The following is a 19846-nucleotide window of genomic DNA, read 5'->3' on the forward strand; positions in this document are numbered from 1 at the left end:
GAGGGGCAGGGGAGGGGAGGAGGGAGAGGGGAAGGGAGGGGAGAAGGGAGAGGGGAAGAGGAAGAGGAAGGAGAAGGAGGGGAAGGAGAAGAAGAAGGGGGGGAGGAGGAAGGAAGGAGGAGAAAGGGAAGAAGGGGGAAAATCGCAGGCAGATAAGAAGGTAGGTAGTAAGAACTGATGGCACAGAGAGTGAGCATATTTTCTGAATCCCAAACTGGAGTGTATTAAGCACCCAGCAGTAGCTAATACAGAATATTCAATACATACTCTTTGTTAAGCATTGTTTAGAAACATCATCTCGTTGAGTCATCACAAACACCCTCTGAGATAGGAATCATTATTAACCCCATTTTTCAGATGACAAGACTGATACCCAAGTCACACAGCTAAGGAGTGGTAAAGCAGAACTCCAGAGAATAGTAAATTATACTGCTTCTACACATAAGGATTTACTCACGAGAGAGACTTGGCAAAATATTTGGGATTTTCCTGGTGGATCCACCTTGATGAATCTTTAGGAGATAGGATGTCACATGAAAAGAACTTGAGCATGCAAGCAGAAAGAATTAACCCTAATCTGTTACTAATTTGATAAGGGACTAAAGAAAGACAGATGACACCCACGTGCTCTAGTTATTCCATTTAGGTTCTATGATAATATTTACTGTATTTTTATTATAAATGTAATAGACATTTACTATAGAAAATTATAAAACTATGAACAAGTATTAGAAAATAAAATGTATCTATAATATCTCCACCCGGGACTTTCCGTGGTGGCACAGTGGTTAAGAATCCATCCGCGAATGCAGGGGACACGGGTTCGAGCCCTGGTCTGGGAAAATCCCACATGCCGTGGAGCAACTAAGCCCGTGCACCACAACTCCTGAGGCACCACCCTAGAGCCTCAAAGCCACAACTACTGAGCCCGTGTGCCACAACTACTGAAGCCCGCGTGCCTAGAGCCCATGCTCCGCAACAGGGAAGCCACCGCAATGAGAAGCCCGCGCACCGCAACGAAGACGTGCCAGCTTGCAGCAACTAGAGAAAGCCTGCGCAGCAACGAAGACCCAACGCAGCCAAAAATAAATAAATAAATATAATATCTCCATCCAAAGATTACATTTAACATTTTGTTATATATCGCTATATCTATATCCATATCTCTATCCATTTCACTAGTAGGATCATATTATTCATACAATCCTGTAACCATGCTTTTTAAAAACTTCCCACGACATCATAGACATGTTTCCATGTCAACAATTACTCTGCATCATCATGATTCGGTGTCCTAATATTTTGTTTATCTAGCATCCCCTCTGTTGGACATTTAGCTTGACACCTCCAAGCTGATTTCCTTGGGGTTAATACCCAGAAGTTATTTCTCCTTTTGAGAAGAAGATGCTAACCTCTATCCCTGCAGAGACATGTAGGGACAAATGAGAAAATAAATGTCAAGAAAAATATCATGCGTGGGGATACAGATGCTGTACCCAGCCACAGAGAGGACAGATCTGACCCCCACGCCACTGCCTATCCTATTTGAGCATTTCACAGGGTGAGAAGCATCTGGCAGCATAAGCTGGGTTGGGGGTAGCAGGTGTAAAGCAAGGACATTTTTTTTTTTTTTTTGGTACGTGGGCCTCTCACTGTTGTGGCCTCTCCTGTTGCGGAGCACAGGCTCCGGACGCGCAGGCCCAGCGGCCATGGCTCACGGGCCCAGCCGCTCCACGGCATGTGGGATCTTCCTGGACCGGGGCACGAACCCGTGTCCCCTGCATCGGCAGGCGGACTCTCAACCACCGCGCCACCAGAGAGGCCCAGCAAGGACATTTTGACTGCACTACCCCAAAAGGAAAGCAGCGGAAGAAAAGAGGACTCATTATCCTTTCAGAATTTTTCTTTTGTCTAATTTTCCCCTCTTGACAGGGAAGATTTAAGATCTGGATACAGAAGAAATTTGTGCTGTCAAGAGCTGCTCTTGTTCTAGTTACAACACATGCAACTAGTTCTACTATCTCCTGCTCACTCGCCACTACTGACGATCCAGCTGGGGGAAAAAACCAGAAAGGACACACTTTCCTCCCCAGAGTGTAAAGAGCAAAGCCAAAGTGGCTCATTTCTCAATGAATCCTCATTTCAAACCTGGAACAAGAGAAGCAAAGGAAGTGATTACCTACTGCGAGCTGACAGCACGCTGAGTAGTCCTAGGTCATTTGGTCAACCTGCTTATTCTGCAGATGGAGAAAATAACACCTAAGATGTCCTTCAACTCACCAGAAACAACACAACTGCTAAGAAGCAGACCCATCTCTAGAGCCCAGGGATGCTAACTCCCAACCCAGAGCAGTCTGGGACCTCTGATCCTAAGGACCGCTGTTTTCTTCTCCTAAGCTGTGAAACATTTCCGTGACTCTTAGACTTGTACCTGGCAGAGTACCAAGTAAGCCTGCAAACTATACACACACACACACACACACACACACACACACACACACACACTCCTAAACAGGAATTAGAATGACTGCTCAAAGCTTTAGATTTGTCAATAATTCCTGGATAGTTTCTGCTGAGCCTGGCACAAAAGGTAGACTTCTTTTAAGGTTACTTTTCCTTTTGAAGATTCCAGCACCTCACACATAGACCAGAAACGTTTGTTGAATGACCTGAAGGGTTTAATGAATTGAATAAGAGAATCAGTCAATAAATAATAGGAGAAATAAAATATTAAATGAATGAGTGAATGTATTTAATTGAATAATTAATTCATGTCTGACTGTTCTACTCAGTGAAATCCACACATATTTGACCAATTAAATCTCATGACCTCCAGCCATTGTGGAGGTCTCTTTAAAGTCCACAGCTCACCTTACAACAGAGCTTCCTTTCTAGACTCCTAGACCCATAAAGCTCTTTTTAAAAGATGCTCTTAAGTCCATAAGCCATTTTCAATGGCTCAAAAAGCTTATTAGAAATTGCATACTCTAGAGACTCCTGGATTTGCTTTGGGTTACGTAAATGCTTGCCCTCCTTATCATGCTGATCAGAAGTTCTGATGATCCCTTCTGATTTTGAGTTATGCCAAATGAAAAAAAAATCAAAGAAATCGCTTGTTACTTCATCACCCCACTTTGTTTGAGAGATGCCATTTATCAAAACAACAGCATTTGTGTGGGGAAAACAAATAAAAAATGAGTGATTTTGCATGCAGATGGTAGAGACGTGCTACCTCAAAGCTGAGCCTTCCGAATCCATCTCAAGAAATTCTTGGTGTGGGGGGGATGGTGCCTAGGATGATATCCTTCAGAGAGCCTTGCAAGTTTTGGTGATAAGCTCAGCTAACCACTCAGCACGGATGCTGGACACTGAAAATAACATGAGTCTTGGCATCTGCTGGACAGAATTGGAATCCCACTTCCAGATGGTGTGAACCCATGCAGGTTTCTCAGCCTCTCTGAGTTTCTGGGTCCCTCTACACAAAGGAACATTAATAACTTCCACCTTCCGGGGAGGTGGTGATGGTCCAATGAGGATGCATTTTAAATGCTCGACATAAGGTCTGGGACATGGTAACTTCTCAGTGCATTTTAGCTATTTTATTATTAAACATTAGTAGTACTATTAAACCCATAGGGTTGTGTGAGCCTCAAGAGAGATAAAGGGGATAAAGTATCTAGCTCAGATCCTGGCACTTAGGAGGTACTCAATATATGTTTATTTCTTGTCACTTTTTCTAGGTCTCCCTATTGGGGATCTTCTGCATTTTACCCTTTTTCTGAAGGGCAGAACCATTATGCAGTAAACATCCAGGCACCCTCCAGAATTCCCATGCCCTGGGCAAGCGGACAGACTGCAAAGTTCTCTCTGTTGCAAGAGAGAGAACCTTCTCTCTAAGCAAGTTTCTTGAAAATAAAAGCTGCATATCTGCCACAAATTGGAGGTGGATAAGTCCCAACACTGGAAGCCACAGCTGGAGGCTCTGGCCCTGGTCCCACAGGCTCAAAGAAGTTTTTCTGATTTTGCCCACAATGGATAAAGTGCCCTGGACTGATGGTCTGGTTGATGGAGGCACAGGCAGCTTGCTGGCCCGTGGCAGAGACTGAGCTGGCTCCCTTCTTCCCACTATGGACAGAAGGGGCAGAGAAGGACTGAAGAAAGCTCTGAGGAAATTACAAGAGTACATCTCGAAACACTGGCCCCACAGACATTAAATCAAGGCAAGCATGAAGAGCTGGGAGTTGGGGGGATCCTCGTGGATTAAACTTGTAGCCCTCCTCGGTTTATCTTTGGAGAAAATACCCAGCCAGACCCACTGGAGAGAGAACATGCACTCGCCATCACCTGCAACATTAATACTGGTTTTGGGGTTTTTTTCTGGACACAGTAGTATGTGAGGATTCTATGGGTATAGAATGTACAGGGTATAATGGAAACCCAGAGCAAGAGAGGCTAATCTACCCTAGAGGTTCCAGGGAGACATCTTGGAAGAAATGATGTTGTAACTGGAGCATGAAGGAGGAGTGGCAATTAGCCAGGTGAAGTAGAGGTGTGTGTTTTAGGCAGAGGAAATGGTGCTATCAAAGACTTAAAGATAGAAGAAAGACTGAAATGTCTAAGGAACTGAAAGAAGTTCGTGATGGCTGGATTTAAAAGTGTGGAGGAAGGGGGAAGTGAAAAGAAGTCAAAACAGACCAGAGCCAGATCATACAGGGTGTTGTAGGCTATGGAAAGTTTAACTTTCCTTGTTAGAGCAATGGGGAGACATGGAGGGCTTTAGGCAGGAGGAGGCTCAGTTAAATTCCCTTTTATGAAGTGTGCCCTGGCTGCTTCATAGGGAATATTGGTTCTCTCAATAACTTGCTGTGTGATTATAGGTTATTCCCACCTTCTCTGAGCTCTTTTCTGGAAGATGAGGATTGATGATATGAAATCATAGCAAGAATCCATCCTGGCTCCCCCCCGCCATTGCAGGCCCAAGAAATGCTGTGTGTCACATAGCCCTCAAACCATCTTGAAACCCTACTCTCTGGGAGTCTGGATCCCATATCCAGAATGCCTCTCACACTTAGAAGCAGCTCAAAAATCATTGGTCAAACCAACAAGGACCTACTGTGTAGCACAGGGGACTATACTCATAACCCTGTAAAAACCTATAATGGAAAAGAATCTTAAAAAGAATATATATATCTGAATCACTCTGCAGTATAACTGAAACTAACACAACATTGTAAATCAACTACATTTCAATAAAAACGTTGTAAAAAATCCTTTGCCAGCCCAGTAGGATCTGAATCTAGGTTCAGAAAATACAGCCTCCCTCAAAAAGGGTCCCTTCTATTGCTCAAACACACTGTGATTCTCCATTCATCTTGGATGCAGCAAGGCTTTGTACAATACACGGGCCCAGAGGAAAACTTGCCTCTTCCCAGGAAAGGGGAGGGGGGAGCAGATATCTGTCTTGCATCAGCATCACCTCTAGACCACAGCTTCTTGCTGCTGTCTGACTAATATGCTGCTGCACTTGGAGAAAATTAATGGGTTTTGATGGTTATTTGGAGCTTGCCTCCTCAATTCCACTGTGAGAGAGTTACAGATTTAAACAAACATTGACAGAGAATAAATCTGTGCTCTGCACACTTGTCAGAAGGTCTGACTTAATAGGCCTGATGGTCTTGAAATTCGGATTGAATTCATAACAGTGACGTGGCTGGCTTATCAGGGAAGACAAGCCGCAGCTGGGGAAATGACCAGACCCTTCCTTTCCAGGCACCTTGTGGCCTCTTCCAGGGGACGCATCCACACAAAAGTTCCCCAATCACTCTATCTTATTATCCGGCTTTATTTTCTTCACGGGACTTATCTGGGTCTAAAATTACCTAGCTTGCGTCTTTGTTTACTGATTTATCATCTGTAGACGGAAGCCCTGCAGGACAATTACTGCTCACCATTGTCACCCCAGCATTTTCAATGCAGCCCGGCACATAGTAGACACTCAATAAATATTTGTTGAGTGAACAAATAAGCGAACAGACTTTCATTAGTCATGTCATATCCATGGACCATCTGTATTATTTAAGCTGAGACAGTATGGTGTAATGGTGAGTGGTAGAGGAACTGGAGGCAGAATGCATTGAAATCCTTGCTCTGCCATTAACCCTGTCCCTGGGCAAACTACTTATCTGGCTGCACCTGTAAAATGGGTTAATCACCCACTTTCACAGTGAGCATTCAATGAGATGACATGTAAGGTACTTAGAACAGCACCTACCAAGTAGCCAATCCAAGTTCACTATTATAAACTTCTTTGTATATTGACTCACAATTTTGACTTAAGTACATTTGTTAGACTTTAGATTTCTCCCACTAATAATAACAAACATGTGGAATCTCAATCACAACCCTGAGGTAGGTACTATTATTATCTCCATCTTACAGATCAGGAAACTGAGGCACAAGGAACTAGCATGAGGTCACAGAGTTAGAAACTGCAGAGCAGGGATTCAAACAGGTAGAATCTATGTGCTTAACTACCAACTGGTGTGCCCCGTGGAATACTCACATGGCTTTTTAAATAGAGACTGTAAGTATCAATGTAAATATTCATTTTTATTTGACTCTTTATGGTGGAAAAAATTAAACATGCCCAAAGTGGAGAGAATGATATTTTTAAAAGGTTTTAAGTGATCATGAGGCTACCACCATAGAATCAGCCTGAGAAACACCAGTGGGTCATTCATCACACGCTGGAAAATGGCAGAGCTTCATTTAATCCTCCCAACATCATAACAAGGACCCCGCTCACCTCCGGACCTTCATATAAACATACTGTTGCCTCCACCTGGAATCCTCCTGTGACCCCTTCCTCTGCCTCATCTTGCTTACTTTCAGGTCTCAGCCCCATAGCTTCCTCGGGACACCTTCCCTTTTAGTCTTCTCCTTGCATTGAAACCACAGACCTTATATTGAAGTCATTGGTCCAATACCCCTAGTCCCTGAGGTCTATATCTTTTCCACTCACTCCCACACAGCCAGCACCTACGTCAGTGCTGGCACTTAAAAGACACTCAGTAAACGTATGTTGTGTTAAAGTCACCATTTTAACCAAGGTTCATAGAGGTTCAGTAATGTGCCCAAGGTCAGACAGCCAGTAGACAGCAGGGCTGGGATTCCAACCCGTGTCTTTCTGGATCCAAGTTCTTCCTGCCGCCCAGATATCCACAGTGCCACGTGGATTTGACTGTCGCTTGTCACACATCAGGAACTAAATTAGGCTTCCTCTAGGACCCCTGCCTTCAACAGGGTTTTCAGAGTCCACCTCATGAAACAGATCACAGGTTGAGTCTGCAAAATCCCTGTGGCTCATTTTCCAAGCAAAATTTAAATAGGGCCCTTTCTACTAGCTTGGGGACCATCAACACCTATTTTTTTGGCCAGACTAAGTTCTGGAGCATGATACAAAAAGAGTAAAGTATTTTCTATTCTAGGAGGAGACACACTAGGTAAACACGTAAGGATGGGGGCGTGAAGGCACAATGAAGTGAAGCAGAGACGCAAGCTATATACTGCTGAATCGCAGCGGGACAGAGATGGGTTCCACTGAGAGGGATGCCAAGGGCGCTTCCTGAAGAAGAGAGATTTGAGGCTGGGCCTTGGAGAATCAATCAGTGAAATTTCAATAAGCCTAAGCTAATAAGGCATTCTTAGCAGAGAGAACAGCAGAAGCCCTATTGTAATATGCATGGCCCTGGACCATGGGGCACCTGTTCAAGGAGGGATGTGAGGCTGTTGGGACAGTGAGTTCAGTCTGTGGAAGGCTAAGGAGTTTGAACTTCCTGCTGCAAAAAGAGAGATGTCAACTTTCGGGGCTCAGAGAAACAGACACATCTTAAAGTCCAGTACAGGAGTCATAGAGCAACCACAAAAGTCCCCATGATAAGGAGTGGGTAGCTGTTTACCAAGGCCATTTCTCTTTCCTCCTGGGTGCACAGCTAGACAACATCTCCCAGGCTCCCTTGCAATTGGATGTGGCCATGTGACTGAGTTCTGGCCAACAGACTACGGATGAAACTGATGGACTCACTTCCGGGTCAGACCCAGTAAATCCTCCCAAGGCATCTTCCATTCCTTTGCCTACATCACCCTCCACCCCCTAATGTTTAGATAATGATGCCCAGGCCAACAATGAAAGCCATATGATGACGCTGGAACTTCCTCCATCATCCTGGGTCCTTGAGTGATTGCATGGAGTAGAGCATCCCATCCCAACCTCCAGTCCCCAACTGCTGTCCAGGAACACATAACTGGACTTTATTTGAATACAAACTAAATTTCTGTTTTATTAAGCCCCGAGATCCTGGGGTTCGTCTGTTCTGGAAGTTAGTATCACCTTAACCAATATACCCCTTGAGTTAGTTTATTCCATAAATATTCTTTGAACATCAACTATGTGCCAGGGATGCTTCTAGGCATTAGTGATCACAGTGGTGAACAAGGAGAAGGGCACTGCTCTTATGCAACTTTAGTGGGAAGAGACAGACTGCAAATAAGTAAGCAAATAAGATCACATTAGACCAGGGACTTCCCTGGTGGTCCAGTGGGTAGGACCCCGCACTCCCAATGCAGGGAGCCTGGGTTCAATCCCTGGTCGGGGAACTGGATCACACATGCATGCCGCAACTATGAAGTCCGCATCCCACAACTAAAAGATCCCACATGCCGCAGCTAAAGGATCCCGCGTGCCGCAACGAAGATCCCACGTGCCGCAACTAAGACCGGGCACAGCCAAAATACATACATACATACAATTTTTAAAAAAAAGATCACGTTAGACCATGATAAGAGCTATAAAGGAAATAAAACAAGATGATGTAACTAGAGAGTAGGGAACAGAGAACTTACCCTAAATAGGGCAGTCACTTCCCTCTGCTTTTTTTTTTTTGAAACATAAAACCCTGTTTCAGGACCCACAAGCATTCTAGACACTAGAGGGACAGAGAACTGCCCAAAGCGGGTGGCTCTCGATCCCCTTCCTCAAAAAACTGAGCATCCAACTCAGTGGAAGTCAAATGATCTTGCCTTGGAAAGACTTTGATGAGAACAACTAAGGCATTCATCACAGAGCCTGGTCAGATGTTTGCAGAGTGTCTATGCTTGGGGAGCTTGGCTCAGCTATATGTTGTCCTATTAATTGCCATTGTATTTCCCATTCATTACAGTCAAAGCAAATCTGCCATTTCATTAATCCTAATACCAGCCCCCAAAGGAATAGATTCTGTCAATGAGCAGAAAGCAATCACAAGCATGGTATTAAAACTTTGCCAAGTAGCAAGAGCCCCTTCTAGATGCTAGTCAATATGAACATGGTTACAGGGTGAGGTGGATGTGACAAATAGCCAAGACTTCCAGTTTTCTCTATGGCCTGTGTTCAAACTGTGTCCTGTAAGCCTTCTACTCGGCATATCACGGAAGAGCTTAGTAGTCATACCAGTTATTAAAATACAGAAATGCTTCCATAGTTATGGGTAATAGCCACTGCCCCAAGAACCCTAAATATCCACTTGATTATCCAGATACTACAATCCTTCTCTCAAAGTCCCCTAGACCTTCTCCCAATCCACAAACCAAAAGCTCAAGCCAGGCATGAGAAAGTGCTCCAACATCTTGTTGATTGGCTGGTGCTTATGTCATGTAAATATTCTTGATATTACCCCGGGACCTACATCAGAATTCCCAGGGAGTTTGTTCAAATTGCAGATTCCTGAGTCCCGCCGAACACATACTGAACAGCAATCTGTGGAGGTGAAGCCCAGCAATTGGTATGTTATCAAGCTTCCTCAACCAGAGTCATGCACTCTAAAAGTTGAGGACTGCTAGTGTGGGTACTGCATTGACGTTTTGCCAAAATGAGGAGAAACTGGGTTCTGCATTCATTCGATCTGATCAGTGATTTTGAAACTTGATCAGAACCTTCCTTAAAACAAATCCTACATTGAGATTTCAAAACACAAAATAAATCAGAGCAGAGCTGCATAAAGCCCCTTGCTTGCAAGCCCAAGCTGTGAGGGTAGAGCATGCACCACAGAAGCCATGCTGGTTCTGACAGGGAATACAACAGCCAAAGAGAGGACAGGGTATGACAATGGATGGGGGAGGGGCCGGCGGGTTGCAAAAGCCTGATAATGGCAGAGCAGAAAGCCAGGGATAGGCCAAGAGCCCAGGGTCTTAAATCTGGATCAGCCATGATGGAGAACTGGAGTGCAAGGCACAAAGGGAGATCAGGTGTGGGACAGAGAGAGGTAAACAGAACAGGTTGGCCAAATAAGCAGGCTCCATTTGCCCAGGGAGGAAATGGTGAGGAAAGGGAACTTCTTTGGGGGGCCCTGCACTGCTCCTGTGGACAGCTACGCAGCTCGGATAAAGTACCACCATCAAGACAGCACACCTAGCTGTGAGCTGTTGGGAAGAGAGGATGTGTGTTTGCTCAAAGCTGCATCCTGGGCACCTAGCCCAGTACGTGCATAGAGTCTGCCCTCAATAACACAGTATTTGTTGGATGATGGGTGGGTGGATGGATGGATGGGTGGATGGATGGACAGATGAATGGGTAGATGAAGGGCTTTGTATCTGCAACAGGACCCCTGTTACTCACCTCTGAAGGTCGGGGGTCACTGGCACCAACACTTGTTTCCCACTCCAAGTGCCAGAAAAGTCAGGTTTGCTCTAGAGAAAAAAGACTTGCTCTAAAGAAAAAAGCTCAGTAGGGAATCTTAAGACAACGTTTGCTTATGAGTCTTTAAAAATAATATGTTTATTATTCACTTGTACCAAAAATCTACCTAAGAGTCCTCAGACCTTAGGGTGATAGGAAGGAGGAAAAGAAGCTTTTCTTTACTGAGTGACTCTTCAATAGTTTTAATTCAAAAATTCTATTGGAATGTTTTATACATCAGACACTGCGTAAGGCACTGGTGATCAACCAGGGGAAAAAACAGCCCAGAGTCCTCTCTCTTGAAGTTGGTATTCTAATGAAGGAGTCAGGCCATAAACATGAAAACATGCAAATGAATGAGATCATTTGGAAGGAGATCCACACTATTAGAAAAATTTTCATAGGGATATGCAAAAGAAAGAGACTAGCAGGGCAGGAAGCTCTTCAGAAGAGGAGACCCCTTGCAGAAATGGCATTTGAGCTGAAATTGCAATGACAAGAAGACGGTCACGCAAACATTAGAGAGAATAGCACACCAGACAGCAGGGGTAACGACCAGTGCAAAGGCCTGGGGTGGGGACGAGTGTCACATGTTTGAGGAATAGAAAGGAGGCCAGCGTGATTGGAACTGAGCCATAAAGGCAGAGGCAAATGAGCAAGGAAAAGAGGCAGAGATCAGATCAAGCACAGTGAGGATGGTGCAGGTAGGTGGTTTGACGATCTGATTGGGTTCTGAAGGACAATTATGACTGCTGTGTGGCAAACGGACGGCAAAAGGAGCCAGGGTGGAATCGGGAAACCAGGTAGGAGGCGATGGCAGTCCACCAGCAGAGAGATGACTGGGACCAAGATGGTGCCGAGAAGCAGAGAGAGTCAGGACACATTAGGGAGGTGGAATTGACAGGACTCAAAAGAGAAAGGAAATTATAATGAATGATGAGGAATGGCTTCTCATCCCCACTTTTCAGGTAAGGAAACTGAGGTCCAGGTCACACAGCTGGAAGCTATCAGGACCGGGATCTGAAACCAGGTCTGTGTGGCTCCAGAGCCCCCACGTTCTTTCCAATCGTCCTTCTTTATATGGAGCTTTTGTTCTTGTGGTCATTGCCAAAGAACAGGTGTGTGGGGTTTGTGCATTCCCTGTACGCCAACTGCTCCTCATTTGGGGAGGAAAAATAAACCTCGCACTAGTTAATGCCACTCTGCTTACTGACTTAGGCAAATGCCTGGTAGCTCCTATTCATCTTCCAAAGGGTAATGTAATAAGGGCCTGGATTATGCTGTAGCTTTCTCTGGGCTCTGAATATGCCACCCTCCTTAATCTCACAGTGTCCTCTAAGAGGTATAGAAATAAACAAACTCATGGCATTGACACATTGGCCAGGCATGTCTTTTTCCATATATGGAAGCTGGAGGTAGACGCATGGAAAGAGCTGGAGACAGAGGCTCTCGAATAGCCTTATGACCCTGGGCAAGTCACTTGGCCTCTCTGAGCCTTCAAGTTACTCCCCTGAAAAAATGGGATAATATCCCTGGCCTTTCAATCAAGGAAAGTTCAAGTAGAAACATATAGGACATCCTATGTCATTTGTGAACTGAAACGTGTAATGTTAGGATGAATATTATGAATTGTTTAGTATTAAATGAGGGAATGAGGTAGGGGCAGCCACTGAGTGATTAAATAAATATTTATTGGGCCTCTACTCTATGCCAGACACTAGTAATTCAGTGGTGGGTCGAGTTGACATGACAGGTGGTCTCTGACTCTGTGAAGCTTATAGTCTAGTTGGGGAGAGAATTAACAAATGATCACCTCTGCAAATATGCAATGTCATTGTTAGTACATATGTTTAAAGAAACATGCAGGGTCATAGTAAAGCTCAGAGAGGGTGTCACAAGAAAAATGACAGAGCTGAATTCATTTCAATGCAAGGATGCATTGAAATGAACTATGAGATGGGCAATATGGAGAAGGATGAAAGCATGACAGTCAGTTGGAAGAGCATGTGCAAAGGTCTTGGGGCAAAAAGGAATATGTGGCACACTGGAAGACATGAAAAAAGCCAGGGGTAGCTGGCAGAGTGAACAAGAATGAGAGGACTACAAGATAAGGCTAGAGTGAGGGCAGGGGCTTCCTTGCACAGGACCTTGTAGAACACAGTATGTTATCCTAGGTGCTCTGAAGGAAATGGAAGAAAGGGACAGAGATGAAGAAGAGAAGGCAAATTACAAATGATTAAACAGACTAGTGTATTACAATGTGGAAGTTTTAATAAGGAGTTGGAATAAGGATAGTGTGGGAGCAAAAAGAAGGGGTCTCTAATCCGACTGCAAGTATAATGGGGGTAGAATGAGGAGGAAGACTGAAAGAGGCTGACACCTGAGTTCTTAACTGGAGGATATTTGGAAGTTAGAGAGACAGTTGAGGCAGGAAAGGGCATTCAGGCAAAGGGAAGCACGTAGGCAAAATACAGCATGGCAGGATACGTGGAGGAACCTTCATATAGTTCATTAGGATGAGGATCGAGGGGCACAGGAGCCAAGAAAGAGACTGGCGATGTAGTCAGGGCCCAGATTTTGAACGACCATTGATGTTTATGAAGGACTCTACTATATGAGGAAGTTCAGTTTGGGGGAATGTTTAAGACATTTGAGAGAAGTCAGTGAAAAAAACAGACATGCGTGCCTACAAAGATCTAGGGTCAAGATAGAGAAAGGCTGGAAGTGAAAAGACCAGTTAGGAGGTTACTTCTGGAGTCCAGGCAAGATACAGGGCATGGAACCGTGGGGATAACAGTGTGGATGAGAGGAGACGCCGGCCAGCAGAGACCCCGGAGTTTGAGCTCCCGGCTTGATTCTTTGCCCAATCTCCTATGAGAAGAGTTTATCTCTGCCCCATTCTCTCACCAGCATTCTCTGCCCAGAACCTTAGCTTTCAAGGCTCTCTGAGCTACCACTTGCATCCTCCCTTGCTGCTGCCCACCCCCCAATCTTGGTCAGATGCTCTGCAAAACCAACACTGCTGATGCCTGTTACATAACACTGTTGTTTCTATCTTATGAGAACTAAGGCGAAAAAACGTCTGCCTGACAAGTGACTTTGTATGTACAAAACAATCTGCCAGAGGCTTGGGAAAATGTACCTGAACTTCCTGTACACAGTGCAGGCACACCTGCTTGCCTGACGGCGAGTCTAACTCCAGACATCCTGGAAACAGAACACAACTACACCAGAGAAGCAAAAATTCCCTTTCCCATTTCAGGGCCTCAGACCAACATTTTGAAGTTTAACGTGTGTGTGTGTGTGTGTGTGTGTGTGTGTGTGTGTGTGTGTGTGTGTTTCATTGTTCTCTACTTTCCTTTTTTAAAAAAAATTGTACTGAGGAAAACGTTTGACTTCTCAACTGCAGAGTGAAAGAAGTAACAGTGGCTGGTGAGAATATAATGAAATAATGCATATAAATAAGGTCTTACGTGATACCTGGCATATAGTAGGCATTCATTAAAGGGGCTTTTGAGCTGCCTTTTTAATTTTAATTTACTTATTTTTATTTATTTATTTTTGGCTGTGTTGGGTCTTCGTTGCTGCACGCAGGCTTTCTCTAGCTGCGGAGAGCGGGGGCTACTCTTCGTTGCAGTGCACGGGCTTCTCATTGTGGTGGCTTCTCTTGTTGTGGAGCACAGGCTCTAGGTACGCAGGCTTCAGTAGTTGTGGCACATGGGCTCAGTAGTTGTGGCTCATGGGCTCTAGAGTGCAGACTCAGTAGTTGTGGCACGTGGGCTCATAGTTGTGGCTCATGGGCTCTAGAGTGCAGACTCAGTAGTTGTGGCACGTGGGCTCAGTAGTTGTGGTTTGACCTGCCTTTTAGTGAGTGCTTACTCTGTTGCCAGGCTCTGTGCTAACTGCTTTCACTGCATTTTAACATTTAATACTGAGGTGCTGTCGGTGGTTTTGAATTGTCTTTGGCAGCTGGGGTGTTTTTCTCCTAATTCCAGGAAGCTGATTGTGCCACACCATCAACCGTCTCCCCAGAACCCCTAACCATGACTTTCAGAAGACATAATTTTAAGTCTTTTTAAAAATCATCCTCATTGGTTATAATTTACATACAATTAAATGCACCCACCTTAATTGTACATTTTGATGGCTTTTGACAAATGTATATACCAGTTTACCTACTAAGATATAGAACATTTCTATCACCCTCAAGAGTCCCCTTGGGGGACTTCCCTGGTGGCAAAGTGGTTAAGAATCCACCTGCCAATGCAGGGGACACGGGTTCAAGCCCTGGTCTGGGAAGATCCCCACAGGCCACGGAGCAACTAAGCCCATGAGCCACAACTACTGAACCTGCGTGCCATAACTACTGAAGCCTGTGTGCCTAGAGCCCGTGCTCTGCAAGAAGAGAAGCCACTGCAATAAGAAGCCCGGGCACCGCAATGAAGAGTAGCCCCTGCTCGCCGCAACTAGAGAAAACCCGCGCGCAGCAACGAAGACCCAACGTTCCCTTGGGTTCCATCTTAATAAATCCAACGAGTCCCCTTGGGTTCCATCTTAATAAATCCCCCACTCCTTGGCCACAGAAAAACACTTATTTGCCTTCAGTCACTACAGATTTGATTTGTCAATCCTAGATTTCATATAAAAGTATATATTATGTACTCGTTTATGTCTGCCTTTTTTCTCTCAGCATATTTTTTTTGGAATTTATCCATATTAATGCACATAGCAGTAATTTATTCATTTTTCTTATTATGTAACATCCCACAAGTAGTTTACTTATTTACTGGTAGATGGACTTTCGGCTTGTTTCCAGTTTTAGAGTTATTTTGAATAAAGCTGCTGCAAATATTAGTATACAAGATTTTGCATGGACACGTTTACATGAATCTTGAATAAATACCAAGGCGTGACACTGATAAGTCATACAGTAAATGTAGACTTAACTTTATTTTAAAACGACCAAAATCTTTTCTGTTGTACCACTTTACACCCTCAATGTATGAGAATTCTACTTGCTCCACTTTTTCACCATCACTTGATATTTTCACTCCTTAATTTAGCCATTCTAATGGGTGATATCTATCTTATTATAGTTTCGGTTTGCCTTTCCCTGATAACTAATGATGTCGGGCATCTTTTCATGTGCTTATCAATCATTTGTATATTCATTTGTGAATTGTCTGTTCAAATGTTTGCCCTTTTAAATATGGTAATATTATCAACAAATCCAAGATCTTTATGGTAGAAGTTATTAAAACTGAGACTTACAGGAAGACATAATCAACCTCAGGATAACACAGTCCAAGGAAATGTTCCCCTTTACCCTAAATTATTGAGATCTTTGGACTAACAGCAATTGTCACCATGGGATTCTGGGTGTGGACACACCACAGAGAGGTAGGTAGATTCGTATGGTGGGAAGTATCTGTCTTATTACATCCAACCAACCCCTTATTAGCAGGTTGGCCCCATGGAAGTCACATAACCTCTATAATTCTCATCTCAGTTATCTTCAAAATGCAACCAACCTAAATGTGTTGGGAAGACTGAAGCCACTATACATAACATATCTGTTGCGTAGTAGATATTCAATATACAAAGCTTTAAATTATATCTTAAACATATCAGTTATAGGTTGCCACAATAATGCTGCTTTAAAAACCGTCTGCCATACATACCTCCAATTATAAAATAAGTAAGCCTCGGGGATGTAACATACAGCATACGGTATATGGTCAATAATATTTTAATAACTTTGTATGAGGACAGATTGTTACTAGACTTATTGTGGTGATCATTTCATAATGTATGCAAATGTCAAATCACTACGTAATACACCCGAAACTAATGTAATATTGTACATACACTATATTTCAATAAAAAATAAATAAATATTTAAAATATACACCTTTAAGTTATAATGTTCCAAATTCAAATAATATCCTACTCTAAATAGAGAGTAATAACTTTAAGTATTATATTTCTAATTTCTCCCTCCCTCCTTTATGCTATTGTTTTCATATTCTCATTTTATATATGCTATAAACATATATACATTTCTACTGTATTACTTTGGACAGTATTCTAACAATTAAAATAGGAAAATTAAAAAAAAAACCATCCCACATGTGAATCACTATATTGTACACCTGGAACTTATGCAATATTTACACCAACTCTACATCAATTTTTTTTGAAAAAACTCATCCCTCCAAATACTGTAGTTATTTTCAAAATGTGTTTATTTAGCTCTCAAGTCTATGACCGATGACTTAGGTTAGGACATCCAGGCATCCCTTCCAGTTTCAGCTCAGCTCATTCACATGTCTGGGATTGGCTGACTGCTGGCTAATCTAGGATACTCTCAAATGACGTTGCTAGGTGTCCTGGCTATATTCCACATGGCTCTCATCCTCCACCAGGTTAGTCTGGGCATGTTCTCTAGGGAATGGTGGAGGTATAAGAGAGCAAGCAGAAATACACAAAGACTCTTCAGCTCAAGGCTCTAAACTGCTACAGAAGATAGCCTCATCCACCAGAGGGTAGACAGCAGAAGCAAGAAGAACTACAATTTTGCACCCTGTGGAAGGAAAAACCACATTCACAGAAAGACAGACAAAATGAAAAGGCAGAGTACTTTGTACCAGATGAAGGAACAAGATAAAATCCCAGAAAAACAACTAAATGAAGTGGAGATAGGCAACCTTCCAGAAAAAGAATTCAGAATAATGATAGTGAAGATGATCCAGGACCTCGGAAAAAGAATGGAGGCAAAGATCGAGAAGATGCAAGAAATATTTAACAGAGACCTAGAAGAATTAAAGAACAAACACCTAGAAGAATTAAAGAACAAACAAACAGAGATGAACAATACAATAACTGAAATGAAAAATACACTAGAAGGAATCAATAGCAGAATAACTGAGGCAGAAGAACAGATAAGTGACCTGGAAGACAGAATGGTAGAATTCACTGCTGCAGAACAGAATAAAGAAAAAAGAATGAAAAGAAATGAAGACAGCCTAAGAGACCTCTGGGACAACATTAAACACAACAACATTCACATTATAGGGGTCCCAGAAGGAGAAGAGAGAGAGAAAGGACCCGACAAAATATTTGAAGAGATTATAGTCAAAAACTTCCCTAACATGGGAAGGGAAATAGCCATCCACGTCCAGGAAGCAGAGAGAGTCCCAGGCAGGATAAACCCAAGGAGAAACACGCCGAAACATATAGCAATCAAACTGGCAAAAATTAAAGACAAAGGAAAATTATTGAAAGCAGCAAGGGAAAAATGACAAGTAACATATAAGAGAACTCCCATAAGGTTAACAGCTGATTTCTCAGCAGAAACTCTGTAAGCCAGGAGGGAGTGGCATGATATACTTAAAGTGATGAAAAGGGAGAACCTACAGCCAAGATTTCTCTACCTGGTAAGGATCTCATTCAGATTCAATGGAGAAATCAAAAGCTTTACAGACAAGCAAAAGCTAAGAGAATTCAGCACCATCAAACCAGCTCTACAACAAATGCTAAAGGAGCTTCTCTAAGTGGGAAACACAAGAGAAGAAAAGGACCTACAAAAACAAACCCATAACAATTAAGAAAATGGTAATAGGAACATACATATCAATAATTACCTTAAACGTGAATGGATTAAATGCTACAACCAGAAGACACGGGCTGGCTAAATGGATACAAAAACAAGACCCATATATATGCTGTCTACAAGACACCCACTTCAGACCTAGGGACACATACGATTGAAAGTGAGGGTATGGAAAAAGATATTCCATGCAAATGGAAATCAAAAGAAAGCTGGAGTAGCAATCCTCATATAAGATAAAATTAGACTTTAAAATAAAGAATGTTACAAGAGACAAGGAAGGATACTACATAATGATCAAGGGATCAATCCAAGAAGAAGATATAACAATTATATCTGGGTATAACAGATATATATGTACCCAACAGAGGAGTACCTCAATACATAAGGCAACTGCTAACAGCTCTAAAAGAGGAAATCGACAGTAACACAATAATAGTGGGGGACTTTAACACCTCACTTACACCAATGGACAGATCATCCAAACAGAAAATTAACAAGGAAACACAAACTTTAAATGACACAATAGACCAGATAGATTTAATTGATATTTATAGGACATTCCATCCAAAAACAGCAGATTACACTTTCTTCTCAAGTGCACACGGCACATTCTCCAGGATAGATCACATCCTGGGTCACAAATCAAGCCTCAGTAAATTTCAGAAAACTGAAATCATATCAAGCATCTTTTCTGACCACACGCTATGAGATTTGAAATCAGTTACAGGGAAAAGAACGTAAAAAACACAAACACATGGAGACTAAAGAATATGTTACTAAATAACCAAGAGATCACTGAAGAAATCAAAGAGGAAATCAAAAAATACCTAGAGACAAATTACAATGAAAACACAACAATCCAAACCTATGGGATGCAGAAAAAGCAGTTCTAAGAGGGAAGTCTATAGCAACACAAGCCTACCTCAAGAAACAAGAAAAATCTCAAATAAACAATCTAACCTTACAGCTAAAGGAACTAGAGAAAGAAGAACAAACAAAACCCAAAGTTAGCAAAGGGAAAGAAATCATAAAGATCAGAGCAGAAATAAATGAAATAGAAACAAAGAAAACAATAGCAAAGATCAATAAAACTAAAAGCTGGTTCTTTAAGAAGATAAACAAAATTGATAAACCATTAGCCAGACTCATCAAGAAAACGAAGAGGGAGAGGACTCAAATCAATAAAATTAGAAATGAAAAAGAAGAATTTACAACAGACCGCAGAAATACAAATCATGCTAAGAGACTACTACAGGCAACTCTATGCCAATAAAATGGACAACCTGGAACAAATAGACAAATTTTTAGAAAGGTATAACCTTCCAAGACTGAACCAGGAAGAAATAAAAAATATGGACAGACCAATCACAAGTAATGAAATTGAAACTGTGATTAAAAATCTTCCAACAAACAAAAGTCCAGGACCAGACGGCTTCACAGGTGAATTCCATCAAACATTTAGAGAAGAGCTAACACTCATCCTTATCAAACTCTTCCAAAAAATTGCAGGGGAGGGAACACTC

At 42.7% G+C, this 19846-nt stretch overlaps 1 protein-coding gene across 1 annotated transcript in view; it reads right to left on the reverse strand.

Annotated features, from left to right (window-relative positions):
* SHISA9 (shisa family member 9) overlaps window positions 1-19846 on the reverse strand; it is a 282506-nt gene that overhangs the window by 154269 nt on the left and 108391 nt on the right. The gene's annotated exons all lie outside the window — the stretch shown is intronic.

The sequence above is a fragment of the Neophocaena asiaeorientalis genome, unplaced genomic scaffold, assembly GCF_003031525.2.
Source record: "Neophocaena asiaeorientalis asiaeorientalis breed wild unplaced genomic scaffold, Neophocaena_asiaeorientalis_V1.1 scaffold91, whole genome shotgun sequence".
Classification (NCBI taxonomy): domain Eukaryota; kingdom Metazoa; phylum Chordata; class Mammalia; order Artiodactyla; family Phocoenidae; genus Neophocaena; species Neophocaena asiaeorientalis.